Here is a 16,727-nt window from a genome sequence, read left to right as displayed (position 1 = left end):
AGAGAACTCCTGTACCAAGTGACCTAGGCAGCAGTCACAACCTCATGTACAATACGTACCATAACCGGCTCTACATCATCACCACAACTTCTTGATACAGTATTTCAACTATCATGTACAATTGACTACAAAGTGGTATTATTATTCATCTTTCTTGTGTCTATGAACTTACTCCTCACTTCGATGGCTATAGACTCTTTCGCTGTCTTTTCTTCATCGCGATCCTTATATGGTCTTAACATGCTTACGTCTATGTCTATATGCACACGCATACATCTTGTTCTTATGACAGCCTGTCTATTATTCTGTCTATTATATGACATACACACAACCACACATGTTAACATATCAATAAATCTTCTCTTAAACATTCTTCCCGGTTGTGTCTCTTTTTTCCCTCTGGCACTTTTATGCATTATTCTATCTATATTTATTGTATCGACCATGTGATGAACAAAGGAGCCATTCTCATCACCTCGCTTCGCACAGACGTTACATATTGGTGATCTGTTCCAGGTCCTTGAAGCTACACAAGTAATTATAATGAGAGGAGATACTCCACAGGTACCATATATATATATAATATATATATATATATATATATATGTGTGTGTGTGTGTGTGTGTTTGTGTTTGTCCCCCCAACATTGCTTGACAACCGATGCTGGTGTGTTTATGTCCCCGTAACTTAGCGGTTCGGCAAAAGAGACCGATAGAATAAGTACTAGGCTTACAAAGAATAAGTGCAGGGTCGATTTGCTCGACTAAAGGCGGTGCTCCAGCATGGCTGCAGTCACATAACTGAAACAAGTAAAAGAGTATATATTATTTCTTTATTTCTTTTACTTATTTCAGTCATTTGACGATAGCCATGCTGGAACACCACCTCTAGTCAACGAAACTGACACCAGGACTTATTCTTTGTAAGCCTAGTATTTATTCTATTGGTCTCTTTTGCCGAACCACTACATTACAGGGACATAAACACACCAGCATCGGTTGACAAGCAATGGTAGGGGGACAAACACAGACAAACAAATACATGCATATATGTATATCTGACAGGCTTCTTTCTTTCAGTTTCTGTCAACCAAATTTTACTCACAAGGCTTTGGTCGGCCCAAGGCTATAGTAGAAAACACTTGCCCAAGGTACCATGCAGTGGGACTGAACCCAGAGCCATGTGGTCTGGAAGCATGTGTAAGTGTACACTCGAGTGAAATTCCTCTCCTCTATATTGTATATACATACAAACGTAGGAGATAACAGCTAGCCTTTGGCTGCATTTTGGACCCTATTGTGTCCACTACTCTGATTGGTTGGTATTGGCGCAATTTGTCTCTTGCTCTATCACGTGCCTATATGCATCCCAACCAATCACAGCCTTTAAATAAGGTTACATGTGACAGCCTGTTTTCTACCCAGCATTGAGTCTACAACTTCTTATAAAACTCCAGCTTCTCATTTCGAGGTCTTTCGGTATCAGACCTTTTAAGGTCTAGCCACTGACCACACAAGACACTGCCGGTTCCAGTCACAACACAGCAGCAGCCACGTAGAGACTCACCAACTTCGTCCAACAGCATTCGGCGACCTCCATCTCCATTGCCACCATTCGTCCCAATGTCAACATCTCTCTACATACTTGCACTGGTTACAACACTGCACTGTTCGTGAATTACTCCACCATGGATCAACAGTGAATATACAATCTGAGAGAACTCCTGTACCAAGTGACCTAGGCAGCAGTCACAACCTTATGTACAATACGTACCATAACCGGCTCTACATCATCACCACAACTTCTTGATACAGTATTTCAACTATCATGTACAATTGACTACAAAGTGGTATTATTATTCATCTTTCTTGTGTCTATGAACTTACTCCTCACTTCGATGGCTATAGACTCTTTCGCTGTCTTTTCTTCATCGCGATCCTTATATGGTCTTAACATGCTTACGTTTATGTCTATATGCACACGCATACATCTTGTTCTTATGACAGCCTGTCTATTATTCTGTCTATTATATGACATACACACAACCACACATGTTAACATATCAATAAATCTTCTCTTAAACATTCTTCCCGGTTGTGTCTCTTTTTTTCCCTCTGGCACTTTTATGCATTATTCTATCTATATTTATTGTATCGACCATGTGATGAACAAAGGAGCCATTCTCATCACCTCGCTTCGCACAGACGTTACATATTGGTGATCTGTTCCAGGTCCTTGAAGCTACACAAGTAATTATAATGAGAGGAGATACTCCACAGGTACCATATATATATATATATATATATATATGCACATAAATATAAATATAAATAGACATAAATATAAATATACATGCACAGGAATATAACTATTATGTAGGAAGGGTCAAAATCCAAGCAGTGTCTTATTGAAGCACATCTTATTCCAGTTACACATGTAGTTGTTATATTTATTTGAGGAGGTGCACAGAAATATATATGTGTATATATATAGTATCAAGTAAATGTAATAAATCTGCCTTTTATCATAAATGAGATATATATATATATATATATATATATATAGAGAGAGAGAGAGAGAGAGAGAGAGAGAGAGGAGTGGCTGTGTGGTAAGTAGCTTGCTTGCCAACCACATGGCTCCAGGTTCAATTCCACTGCTTTGTGAGTGGATTTGGTAGACAGAAACTGAAAGAAGAGCATCATATATATATATATATATATGTGTGTGTGTGTGTGTGTCAATGTGTGTGTGTGTGTGTATACATGCATACATACATACATATATATATATATAAACAGGATGTCAGGAAAGACCTGGAATGGAATGGGAAAAGTTTGTAATAGTTCAGATGTAGACAGGTACACTCCAGTGTAAGGTAGAAATGGAGACCATAATATTTGTGAGGCATGATGGGACAGAATACCACTAAGGACTTCTCTCCAGTCTCGTGGCCATATAAACTTGCATGAGCTCACGACAGCAGAACATCTTGTAGGGTGGGTGGGGGTGGGGGTCCTGTGATCCTTCTTCAGTCCTCAATACATCAATGTTTGGTTTACTTTTGTTGCAGCAGCCAGTTTTCTGAAAGCATGATGAGAATTTTGCAGTATCTTTTCTCTGTTTTTTTTTTTGATAAACTGAAGGGTCTGCACACTTTTTTCAGCAACCACTTCCAGGTCACTCAGTGGTGGAACCAGTCTCTTGAAATTTCTTGACAATTTTCCAAACTGTTGTTCAATTAATTTTAAACTGTTTTGCTATAGCTGTATTACTTTTGCCTCCTTTGTTGGGGGTTATGATTGTATTTCAGCCTATAGCCATTATCTAATTTATAAATCTGAATTTATTTAGTCTGAAACAAAAAGAAGACACACTAAGCTTTTATAATAATGTATAATTTTCACATCTTATCACATTTATTAATAGTTATTAAAGCCTGAAACTTCGGTTGCCTTAATTTCGGGACACCCTCTGTGTGTGTGTGTGTGTGTGTGTGTGTGCACGCACGCATGTGTGTGTGTTTTTAATTGTTCATTGGACAAATGGACAGCAGTATTTAATTTTTAACATTACTCAACATTAGATGGGAGGAAGTGATAAGTAAATAAAATTCAATAAAACTCTTTAACTATAATTTCATCATTTAATTCGACAGAAATAGAACTGAATTAAATTGAAAAGAAAAAAACATATATAGAAATGTGCATGCATGTGTGTGTGTGTGTGTGTGTTTGTGTTCATATATTTAAACATTACAGAGACTCACTGTGGGTGAAATAAGAATGTCAGTATATTCTTTCTATACTAATAATATGTAGGTAAAAGAGGGAGTCTCTTGATGGACCATCTCAGGGTTTGTTGCTGCTCTTCAGAGATGAACCTGGCTTCCTTCCCCAGTCATGACTATCATAGATTAGCTCTTTATTTAAAGCAATTATAACTTAACCTTGCACTGTGATCGGGAAGTAAGCTGGGTATATCTTCTCTAAGGAGTGCTCAACAAATTGTGAAATAGTCTTTCAGGAGAACTATCTTTCTGATTTCTCTGTACAACAACAACAAAGAAAAAATGCATTACACTATTTAAATTTGTCCAGTTTTTATCTTTGCGGAGACATATCCGGGTGTGGGTGGTTTGTCCAGGACTGTTTGAAGGAATTTGTCCAAAGACTTCTTGAATTTTGTGTGGTCAGTTTCTGTTTTGACGTGTCCTGGTGTAATGTTGAAGAGAGCGGGTCCAATTGAGGTGAAATAACATGGGTTAATCAAAGGCGAGCCGTCAGAAGCACAAAATATGCAAATTAAGCAATCCATCATGGTGCAGTCCTAATTTAAGACAGATGACCTACACTAATGATTAGGAAAGGAAACCAAGTATGTTTCTTCTGAGGAGCTATCAACAAACTTCTGGAGGTGCAATGGCCCAGTGGTTAGGGCAGTGGACTTGCGGTCGTAGGATCGCGGTTTCGATTCCCAGACCGGGCGTTGTGAGTGTTTATTGAGCGAAAACACCTAAAAGCTCCATGAGGCTCCGGCAGGGGATGGTGGTGATCCCTGCTGTACTCTTTCACCACAACTTTCTCTCACTCTTACTTCCTGTTTCTGTTGTACCTGTATTTCAAGGGGCCGGCCTTGTCACTCTCTGTGTCACGCTGAATATCCCCAAGAACTACGTTAAGGGTACACGTGTCTGTGGAGTGCTCAGCCACTTACACGTTAATTTCACGAGCAGGCTGTTCCATTGATCGGATCAACAGGAACCCTCGTCGTCGTAACCAATGGAGTGCTTCCATTCCATCAACAAACTATAAAATGGTCTCTCAATTTCCACATATGCTTTGAAATGCAGTTGCATTTTCCAGGAAGAAATGGTGAATGAGCTGTTGAGCTAATATTATCAATATGAGAAAGAAGAGCTCTTTCAGGCCTATATAGCTTGTTAATAGCATAGAAGGAATATGCATACATTCTTATTTCAGCCAAGGTGAGGTTTTATAATGTTTAAATCTATAAACACACACTCATGTTGTACAGGATGAAGTATGCTAAAAGCATGCAACTGTAACATTGTGGTATTAAAATAGGTGACACATTATGTCTGACCCTCAAGAACAGTTCTTCTGTTCAGTTCGAACATTCTTTCAGTTTACCAAATTTCATTCTGAAGAGTTGGACCGACTTAGGGTTATAGTAAATGTCTGCCCAAAGTGCTACAGAATGGGATCCAACTTGAAACCATAGATGTAAAATGATTTTGACTTTGTTATCCACATAGCATGGCTATGTGGATAAGAATTTCAGTCACTAAGGGTATGCAATTAAGCAAAATCAACTGTATGTATATATGTATAAGAGGACGCTGAAAAGTTCTTGGTTTTGGGCAAAAGAAAATACAGGAGGATCAGTTAATTATGATTTTATTCAACATATTCTCCTCTAAGATTCACACACTTATTGCAGCAGACCTTCAGTTTTTTTCTAAGCCTGGTAAAAAGAACTCGGAATCTTAGGCCTCCAACCAGGCCTCTGTAGCAGCGATCACTTCCAAATCAGAGTGAAATTTCGTTCCCTTGAGATGTTTCTTCAGTTATGAAAAGAGGTGATAGTCAGAGTGGCAGGGAAAGTCAAGAAAATAAGGTGGATGATCGACAACTCAAAGCCAAAGCTTTAGAGTTTCATGTGCTGTGTGTGCTGGTATTGTTGTTGTTGTTGGCATCCTTTTGTCTCGTGAGACAATGGAGTTGCACATAAAATAATCCAGTCTGGTTTTTACACCTCATGTCTGCCATTTTTTACAGCAGCACTGAAGTATCCTCTCCAGTTTTGCACAGGCCTGGGCTAGATGTAAGAAAATCCTGGGTAGCCCAATCATCAGGATTTCTCTCTTGACCTTGCTGACATAGTCCAAAGGAGTCCAGAGCATTACATTTGGCACCAGCTTGGTGTAGGAGCTGCCGGAAGAATATCGAGTCGAACACTAAACCACCTCTGGGACTCCACTCAGGATTTCTTCGAAGGTTGTCTCCTTTCTGTAACCCTGGATAGGGGCCTATACCAGGTACTGTCAGCCGGGGCCATCAGGCAGGGTCATCACCCCCTGAAGTAGTGAAAAAATCGCTACCCACAACTTATTGTCCTGCAAAACTATGGTATTTTAGTCGTTCTTCAGTTTTTCCTAAGCCCTATAAAAAAACTCGGAAGGTTGGAACCCCAACCAGGCCTTTCATGATACCCTTAAAGCCAGGAACTTTGCAGCACCCCCTCGTATATGTCCCAGGCATGGCTTTAAACTGCACACAGTTATGGGTCCCTGGTTTGGATGTTCCAGGGTTTTGAGAAGCATGGAACCACTTCTTAGCCACTATTGTTCAGGTTGCCACTGACCCTGAGTACTAGCACCTGTCAGCATCCCAGCTATGGGTCAGTAAGTATGATAGGGCAAGCCTACCCATGCATGCGAGGACTGGATCTGGCAGATTCTGTAGAAGAAACCTTAATGGTTCAACAGCAGGAAAGGCAGCTGCAACAGTACATTGTGGATTGCAGAGAACAAGATGAGGCAAGGAAGACATCTTGATCATCCACTGCATCCGTCTCCAGCCTTAGTCATCTTAACCTGATCTTACCAGTTGACTGAAGATGGTCATGGATGAGAGAGTGAGGTTGACTGTACACAACACTTCACTTTAAACAAAGTCATCAGTCACAGATGACTAGATGGTCCACATTGCTCCAACAGAGAAACATGATATATGTATTACAGTTCTATATTTAAGAGATGAGGAATTATGTACATTATTTACATTATTTACATTCGACAGATATTTGTCCTCATCTTGTTTGTTGTTAATACAACGTTTTGGCTGATATACCCTCCAGCCTTCTTCGGGTGTCTTGGGGAAATTTCGAACCTGGGTTCTCATTCCTAAGTTACTTTTCAATGTTATTATAATTATTATTATTATTATTATTATTATTATTATTAATATTATTATTATTGTTCAGGTCACTGCTTGGAAGCGAACTCGGAATCTTGGGGTTAGTAGCCTGCGCTCTTAACCACTACGCCATATGCCCATGGGCATAGTGGTTAAGAGTGCGGGCTACTAACCCCAAGATTCTGAGTTCGATTCCAAGCAGTGACCTGAACAATAATAATAATATTAATAATAATAATAATAAGAAGAAGAAGAAGAAGAAGATGAAGAAGAAGAAGAATCATCGTTTAACGTCCGCTTTCCATGCTAGCATGAGTTGGATGATTTTGACTGAGGGCTGGTGGGGCAGATGGCTGCACCAGGCTCCAATCTTGATCTGGCAGAGTTTCTACAGCTGGATGCCCTTCCTAACGCCAAATAATAATAATAATAATAATAATAATAATAATAATAATAATAATAATAATAATAATAATAACATCGAAAAATACCTTCGGAATGAGAACCCAGGTTCGAAATTTCCCCAGGACACCTGAAGAAGGCTGGAGGGTATATCAGCCGAAATGTTGTGTTAACAACAAATATCCATTGAATGTAAATAATGTAAATAATGTATGATATATGTATGTTGAATGTCCATTGACTCTATTGAGTTCATCAGTTCTTTCATTGGAGTGAAATATCCCTAAAACTAACCCTAGTCTTTGTTTATAAATCTCTCTAGGAAAAGAAAATTCTGAAATAACACCAGCATCATAGCAAAGCAAGAGTTTTTGCTCCTGCCTGCTTCTTTCTGAACAACTTGGTTTCGTAGGCAAGAGTCTTAGCAGTGTTGTCTAAGATGATTTTTGGTTTTAAATTTCAACAACAGGAGCAGCTGTGTGGTAAGTAGCTTGCTTACCAACCACATGGTTCCGGGTACATTCCCACTGTGTGGCACCTTGGGCAAGTGTCTTCTACAATAGCTTCAGGCCGACCAAAGCCTTTTATGAGTGGATTTGGTAGACAGAAACTGAAAGAAGCCCGTTGTATAAGTGGACGCTAAACGATGATGATGATGATGATTTATATATAGGTGATGATGATGATAATGATATATATATATATAGGTGCAGGAGTGACTGTGTGGTAAGTAGCTTGTTTACCAACCACATGGTTCCGGGTTCAGTCCCACTGCGTGGCATCTTGGGCAAGTGTCTTCTTCTATAACCTCGGGCCGACCAAAGCCTTTTGAGTGGATTTGGTAGACGGAAACTGAAAGAAGTCCGTCGTATATATGTATATATATATATATATATATATATATGTATGTGTGTTTGTGTGTCTGTGTTTGTCCCCCTAGCATTGCTTGACAACCGATGCTGGTGTGTTTATGTCCCCGTTACTTAGAGGTTCGGCAAAAGAGACCGATAGAATAAGTCCCGGGGTCGAGTTGCTCGATTAAAGGCGGTGCTCCAGCATGGCCGCAGTCAAATGACTGAAACAAGTAAAAGAGTAAAAGAGTATATATATATATATATATATATGTATGTGTGTGTGTGTGTGTATATGTTTGTGTGTATATCTTTATATTCTGAGTTCAAATTCTGCCAAGATCAACTTTGCCTTTCATTCTTTCATGGATGATAAAATAAGCACCAGTCATACATTGGGGTCAGTGTAATCAACTCACCCCTTCCCCCAAAATTGCTGGCCTTGTGGCAAAATTTTAAATCAATGTTTCAAACATTTTTAGATAATAGACCTTCCATAGGAGAGAAAGAGAAAACAGTTGCCGTTGAAAGAGAAGAGAATAAAAATATCTGTTATTTGAATAATAGCTTACGGAGAGGATTTTGCTGAATGTTGAAGGGAGAAATGTCTTTGACAGAACTGAGAGTAATGTGTTTTGCAGGAATGGATTTTTTTAGGAATGTTTCTGGGAAGTTTGCTATTAATGAGTTTGCTAAATTTATTCATTGTCTTCAAAGAAATCTGTGCTAATGGACTTGCTACATTTAGATTTGAATTTATCAGCCGCACAGCTACACAACCATGTTGTCAATCGGTTTTTCAAAACCAAAAATAGTCTAGAGAATATCGTTGTTGTTATTATCATCATCATCATCATCATCATCATCTTATTTCTTTATTGCCCACAAGGGGCTAAATACACAGAGGACAAACAAGGACAGGCACACGGATTAAGTCGATTACACCGACCCCAGTGCGTAACTGGTACTTAATTAATCGACCCCGAAAGGATGAAAGGCAAAGTCGACCTCGGCGGAATTTCTTCTCTCCTTCTCATACACTTTTTCAATTCCCTATCTCTGTCTTATCTCTTACTTTCTCTCTAGTTTAGTGCCTAGTCTTCTTTTCTCCTCCTTGAATCCCTCTCTCTCTCTCTCTCTCCCTCTTACTTTTCTTCACATACCTCTCTCTTTGTTTTCAAATTTTTCTATTTCGTTCTCAATCTCTCTCTTTCTCTCACTCTCAACTTCAATAACTTCTCTATTTTTAAAAAAATCAAACTCTCCAATATCTGCCTTTCTCTTTATTTGTTGCTCTTCTTTTCTCTCCATCCTATCTTCTACTCCTTCTTCTTAAATCCCTATCCAGCTCCATCACTGCTGCTACCACATAGAAAGAACCCAGTGGCATGCTGGAAAAAAGGCCAGGCTCCAGTCTGATTTGGCGTGGTTTTCTACAGCTGGATGCCCTTCTTAACGCCAACCACTCCGAGATTGTAATGGGTGCTGTGCTTTTACGTGCCACCGGTATGGGTGCCATTTGAGTGACACCGATATCTGCCATGACTGTGATTTTGCTTGGCTTGATGGGTCTTCATCTCAAGCACGACATAATGCCAAAGGTCTCGGTCACTGTCTCCATGACATCCATTGCTTGAAAGGAACTCAGCCACCTCACATCCATGAGGCCCAACACTCAAAAGTTCATTCTGATGTCTTCTTTATCTCATAATGAATACTCAATTAATGTCTTTATGTTCTTATGGTTATTGTTCTCTGATGATCATATCAATTTTCTCCTTTTTCTCATTGGTAAATTTCATCAATTTATGTAATATGCTGTGTACCATCAATATATGCTTAATACACTCTATTTATTTGCATATACACTCATTCTGCTATTAATTATTCTATTTACACTATATTACACTATGTGCTATTATTAGTTTTTATATTCATCTTACTGAGAAATATCATGTATTCATCTTTGGCCAATTTACTTGTTGCACTGCCTCTATATATTTCTTGCTTTGAGCAAAATGGAAAATAGAAATAATCCTTTCAAAGGTGGCGAGCTGGTAGAAATGTTTGCACACCAGGCAAAATGCTTAGTGGCATTTCATCTGTTGCTACGTTCTGAGTTCAAATTCTGCCATGGTCGACTTTGCCTTTCATCCTTTCGGGGTCGATTAAATAAGTACCAGTTATGCACAGGGTAAATATAATCAACTTAAACCGTTTGTCTGTCCTTGTTTGTCCTCTCTGTGTTTAACCCCTTGTGGGTAGTAAAAAACATAGGTATTTTGTCTGCCGCTATGTTCTGAGTTCAAATTCCACCGAGGTCACCTTTGCCTTTCATCCTTTCGGGGTTGATTAAATAAGTACCAGTTATGCACTGGGGTCGATATAATTGACTTAATCTGTTTGTCTGTCCTTGTTTGTCCTCTCTGTGTGTAGCCCCTTGTGGGCAGTAAAGAAATAAGAAATAATACTTTCTACTATCAGCACAAGGCCTGAAATTTGGGGGTAGGGGACAAGTTGATTACATTGACCCTAGTGCTCAACTGGTACTTAAATTATTAACCCCGAAAGTATGAAAGGCAAAGTCAACCTCAGCAGAATTTGAACTGAGATGAAGTTCCGTAAGCATTTCACCTGGTATTGAAATTACAGATTGAAAATTTAGAAGACCAAGGTGTGCTGCTACTCCCTTATATCGCCATCAAGCCAAGGGAAATCATAGTTGTGGCTGATCTAGTGTCACATAACTGGCACCTTTCAAACATTGGGCCTCATGGAGGCAAGGTATCCAATGCCTGTGACACGTAAAAAGCATCTTTTGAGTGTTAGGCCTCACGGAGGCAATGACAGATGATCAAGACCTTTGGCAGTACACCATGCTTGAGAAAACCCATCAAGCCAAGTGAAACTGTAGTCATGGCATATAAACACTCTTGGAGTGGGTGGTGTTAGGAAGGGCATCCAGCTGTAGAAACCATGCCAGATTAGACAAGAGTCTGGTTCAACCTTCCAGCCAGCTAGCCCTGGTCAAAATGTCCAACCCATGCCAGCATGGACAACAGATGTTAAATGATGATGATCATGATCATCATCATCATTACCATCTTTTAATGTTCACTTTTCATGCTAGCATGGGTTGGACAGCTTGACCAGAGCTGTATATAGATACATACATTTACAGCTCCTTTTTTTTTCTCTCATCTTTTTTTTTCGGTCCATTTTTTTTCTCTCCTTGTATTTTTCTGTGTACCTTTCTGTAGAAGAGTGTAGGCTCGAAACGTAAAAGACTTTTTTCTATTCCTGAGCGTTATACTAATACATCTGTTTGTTTTGTACACCACCTGTCTTCGTCTTTTGTTTTTTTTTGTGAACTCTCCCCTTATATATATATATATATATATATATATTATATATATATATATATATAAGTTAATCCAAACATGAAAACACAAAGAGAAAACACAACAACGTTAGGACGTGGAACAAGTATAGTATTATTGGACGCTCAGGAAAGAAGGAAAGAAGGAGGGTTTAACGTATGTATACATATACATATATATATATAAATTATTACATTATATAAAAGGGCTTAGTAAAATAAATTACTTTGCCGCATACTGAACTCATTAGAAATAGCAGCTAAAAAACTTTTTAAAAACTATTTCTAATACTTAAAGAAAACCTCTCTCATATAGTGTTTGCTCAATTCAACTCACGCATATATATATATATATATATATATATATATAATTTGAGGATGAGTAAACCTCATGAATGGATGGTTTCATCCAAGGAAATACTGGTTCAATACCTAGTATTTTGGGGAATGAATTTCCTAAAACTAATAGGTATATATAAAAACATAGTTTATATTCACTTGACAGAAGAAAAGAAAATGGAGATTAGGAAGTTAATAATTGTTCATTAACAGCATTAACAGGTTTCTCTTGTATTTGTTTAACATTCTCCGTTTTTTTTCTTCCTGTCCTTGTTTTCGTATACATTTGCTGCTTTCTTCCAAGGAATCTAATGCTCTTAGCTTAGTTTTTCCTTGGGGCAGGCCAGATTGGAGCAATCTCGAGTATAACCAGCCGAAATTGCAAAGATAATCTGGAACTCGACTGAGGAAAGAAAACTCCGAATGATCCATCCTTGTTTTCTTTGTATCGTCTATCTGGATGTTTTGTTGTCCCTTTTTTGTATCACTGAAATGTCTGGATGTTTTACGTTCCCCTTTTGTATTGTTTTATATATATAATATATAATATATATATATATATATATATATATATATATACACACACACACTTACATATATATGTACACATGTATCAATGTTTGTGTCTTTGTGTCTGTGTCTGTCCCCTGGCACTGCTTGACAGCTGGTGTTGGTGTGCTTACGTCCCTGTAAATTAGCGGTTCGGCAAAAGAGTCAGATATAATAAGTACCAGGCTTAACAAAATCAAGAACGGCGGGGGGGGGGGGGTCGATTCATTTGACCAAAAATTCTTCAAGATGGTGCTCCAGCATGGTCGCCGTCTAATGACTGAAACAAGTAAAAGATAAAAGATAAGCGATTCATATACTGAGTTCTGTTTTCCTGTTTGCATGACCAAACCTAAATATATATCTATATATATATCAGAAGACGAACAGTAAGACTTTATCGCAAGAAAATCGATATTACTGCAGATAACAATTTTATGTCTCTTAGCTGCTTCCATAGTATACCTGACTTTAGGAAAACAAAAAGGGAAAGGAGAAAATCAATCTATTATTATTATTTTCATGTTTGCATATTAAAGGGCGACAACTCGTTATAGTTTCCGGTGTAGAGTTTCCGGTTAAAGTTAGTTTCCTTTTCCAAGCGATTGTCCACGTTTATTTTGATGGAGAAATGAGGGAGTGACACCCGGTTCGAATCCCTTCTCTCTCTCCCTTCTTTCCTAATTACTGAAAGGTAAATATAAACCTAATCTCCAATCACAGCCTCCCTTTGTTGCATCCTAATTCTTCCTTGCATCTTTTTGATCCTTTATTTTTTTTTGCAAGCTCGCAAAATCATTAACATGCCGGACAAAATGCTCAGTGGTATTTTGTCCGGCTTTACGTTTTGAGTTCAAATTCCACCGAGGTCGACCTTATCCTTTCGGGGTCAGTAAAATCAATACCAGTCGCGCACTGGGGGTCTGTCATCGATCTCCTTCTCTTCCAAAATTTTAAGCATTGTTCCTTTAGTAAAAAGAATTGTCATTATTTTTCTCTTTATTTTAATCATTCATCAAACAATTCTTGTTTGTTCATAATCGATTTGTTAAAATCTATTGATTTTATTATCACCCGATTTTACTTATTTCGTTGATTTCAATCAGCCTTACTCAACCGGTTAATGTTCCATCTGTCCAGCCAAGTTTTCGGGTTCGAATCCTACTGGCGGCTGTTTGTTTTGCTTACGCAGCTGTTTTGCATTTCTCAGACAGTGACGTAACGTGCCATGCAATGTAATCAACTCTTCTAGAAGAATCCAGTAGTCTTATGTCTAGAATGGACTCGGGCATAACTCTGTGGTTAAGAAGTTCGATTCTACTGTGTGCTACTTGGGACAAAGAGTCTCCTAGCATAGCTTCAAGTTGAGTGAATGTTCCGTGGGTAAAATTTATTAGAAACTTTCTGGAAACCATACGCAGGGATGCTCCTGCTTTGAGCGGACACTAATTCGTTGCCTTTTTAATATCACTATCGGGCTCTTTAGACCGAGCACCTCGGCCGGAGCAGAAAGTTCTGCTCCCGGGTTAGGTGTTCGGTCTAAAACATAACTTTTTCCATTCCTCTGACCAGTCTCGATTACGATTATGATTGATGTTCTTGATTTATAATTGATGTTCTTTCTCCTCTGAGTTATTAAAAATATTGTAATGTGATCGACATCACAATAGGAACCATATTGTGAATAGTGGAGGTGGATATGTGTGTGTGAGCAGATGATATGTGTATACTGCGTAGCTGGTTTTAGAATAGGGACACCACGCAAAAGGGGGACTTTAAAAGGGTTGGCTATAAGAAGGGCATCCAGCCGTAAAACACTGCCTTAGAAAAATCATTGAACCCAAGTTAGTATGTAAAAAGCGGTGTCGTAAAACTAATGATGACGGACAACATGGGTCTCTCTCTCTCTCTCTATATATATATATATATATATATATGGATCATCATCAGTAAATCATAAATCTGAAAAAGAAGCACACTCTAAGATATAGAGCAGCAGAATATAGTTATGGCCAGTCTATGGGGTTACCCTGGGTTTCATGTCCATAAAGCGCTCAGCTTTATAGTGTTTCTTCAGACCCTAAGCACTTTATGGATGTGAAACTCAGAGTAATCCTATACACCAGCCATAACTATATGTATGTATCAGGGCTGTGGAGTTAGAGTCGTAGTCATGGAATCAGAGTCAGAAACTATTAAGGGATAGTTGGAATCAGAGTTGGTAAAACCATACCGACTCTAACTCGCAATATCTTTATTCTTTAATATCAACCAGTTATAACATAGAGGCCTACTCAAAGTACAAGCGTATGCATATGCTTTATGGGATATGCAGACCACAATCACTTAATTACATAAAGAGGAGTCGGAGGTGCCAATAGTAGAGGAGTTGGAGTCGAAGTTCTTTTGGTATGTATGCATGCATGAATGCATACTCCTACATGCTTAGGTGGGTCCATGACAGTAGCTAGCAGTTTCTGTTATGTAGGAGTAGGTGATCAAGAATCATAGTAGTCAGAGTAAGAATATGTTAGAAAAAGTTCAAGGAGATATTACCTCTGCTGGCAACAAATGAAGGACAGATTTTAAGATGCTTATGTGTGAAATGTGATGCTGCATGGTAGTGAGACATGGGTCTGAAATGCAAAGGATTTTTAAAGACTAGTGGAGAATGAAGCAAGCATGCTTTCCTGTTTATGTAATGTTAATATGCATAACAACGGAATACTGATGAGTTGGGAGAAAAGCTGGGTATTAGAGGAATCAGATATAGTATGCAAGAGAGAAGGCTATGATGTAAATGGAAGATGGTAGTTGTGTGAGAAAGTGCCAAGAGAAACTGAGAAAAACTTGGGACGAAGTTGGTGAAGCCTGATCTCAAGTTGTTGCATCTCATGAAGATGATGACGAATGATTATGATGATTGTTGGCATGATGTGCTGGATAAGACTGGTCCAAACTGGGTCCAATCATACAGTATGTCAAGACATATTATTCTTTACTCGTTTCAGTCATCTGACTGCGGCCATACTGGAGCACTGCCTTTGGTTGAGCAAATCGATCGCAGGACTTATTCTTTGTAAGCCTAGTACTTATTCTATTGGTCTCTTTTGCCAAACTGCTAAGTTACAGAGACTTAAACAGACCAGCATCAGTTGTCAAGTGATGTTGGGGGCTGGGGACAAACAGACATACAAACACACACATGATGGGTACCACTGATACTACAGGGAATTTCCGCGCTTTTTGGCTCACATTATAGTATACTTTGTTTACCTCATGTCACGCATGCAGCCTCACATCAAGCGGTCAATATAAAGACCTTCACCAGGGAACAAAAAAATAATAAATACAAACAAGTGTGTGGAAAACGAATATGAAAAATAAAATCCATGCTGAGGACCCTGGGGTGGCAAGGGTACTTTCAGAACATTCACAGGATCCGATTTTTCCATCATAAATTTGGGTAAAATGGATATATATTGATTTTTTAAAAATGGAATCCCACGTTTTTGGTTATGGATTATCCAATTCTGAAAAACAAATTTTCAAAATTTCATTATGTTATTGCAGTTTTGTGAGATTTGGCTGTTGTTTCTAGCATGTGGATAGCCTGCTTGAAGGTCCGAGGGTATATATTCTTTTTTTTTTTCCTTTTGAAAAATTGAAATTTTACAAACAAATTTTTTTCAGAATCGTAATTTTCGCATTTTTCTATGTATTTTGCAAAAAAAAAAAAATTCCAGAAAAAGTGAAAAGTGAGGTGGGGGCGAGCGGATTGAAATTTTAAAAATGTGATTTTTGAAAATTTTTTTTTCAGAATTGGATCCTCCATAAACAAAAATATGGGATTCCGTAAAAAGAAATCAATATATATCCATTTTATCCAAAGTTATGATGGAAAAATCAGATCTTGTGAATTTTCCAAAAGTCCCCTCCCCACCTCGTCAGCATGCATATTTTTTCATATTCGTTTTCCACACACTTGTTTGTATCCCCCAGGCTGGTTTATTATTATTATTTTTGATCCCGGGTGATCAAAAATAATAATAATAAACATGCAGCAACCATTTTGACATATTCTTTGCTCAGGATTTCCTCTTTAATTTCAACATAAGTCCAAAAGCTTGTGACAAATGGGACCTCACTAATGTCATCAAAGGACCAGGTGGTGGTCATGTTGAACTAAACCAGGCAATGAATTATGTCTCACTGAAAAGATTCAGATGATGTTAAGGGGTTATTAAATGTCTTCTGACCCTTGACTTC

General features: G+C 38.4%; 1 protein-coding gene across 1 annotated transcript in view; it reads left to right on the top strand.

Annotated features, from left to right (window-relative positions):
* The first annotated feature begins 13,006 nt into the window (after nucleotides 1-13,006).
* The window catches only part of LOC115214955 (tetratricopeptide repeat protein 37), a 95,505-nt gene continuing 91,784 nt past the window's right edge, over nucleotides 13,007-16,727 (top strand). Inside the window, exon 1 of the mRNA XM_029784049.2 lies at nucleotides 13,007-13,152. The gene's annotated coding sequence lies outside the window, so the exon portion shown is untranslated. The remainder of the gene's footprint in view (nucleotides 13,153-16,727) is intronic.

Source organism: Octopus sinensis, linkage group LG8, assembly GCF_006345805.1.
Source record: "Octopus sinensis linkage group LG8, ASM634580v1, whole genome shotgun sequence".
Taxonomy (NCBI): domain Eukaryota; kingdom Metazoa; phylum Mollusca; class Cephalopoda; order Octopoda; family Octopodidae; genus Octopus; species Octopus sinensis.
This window is presented reverse-complemented; position numbering and strand designations above follow the sequence as displayed.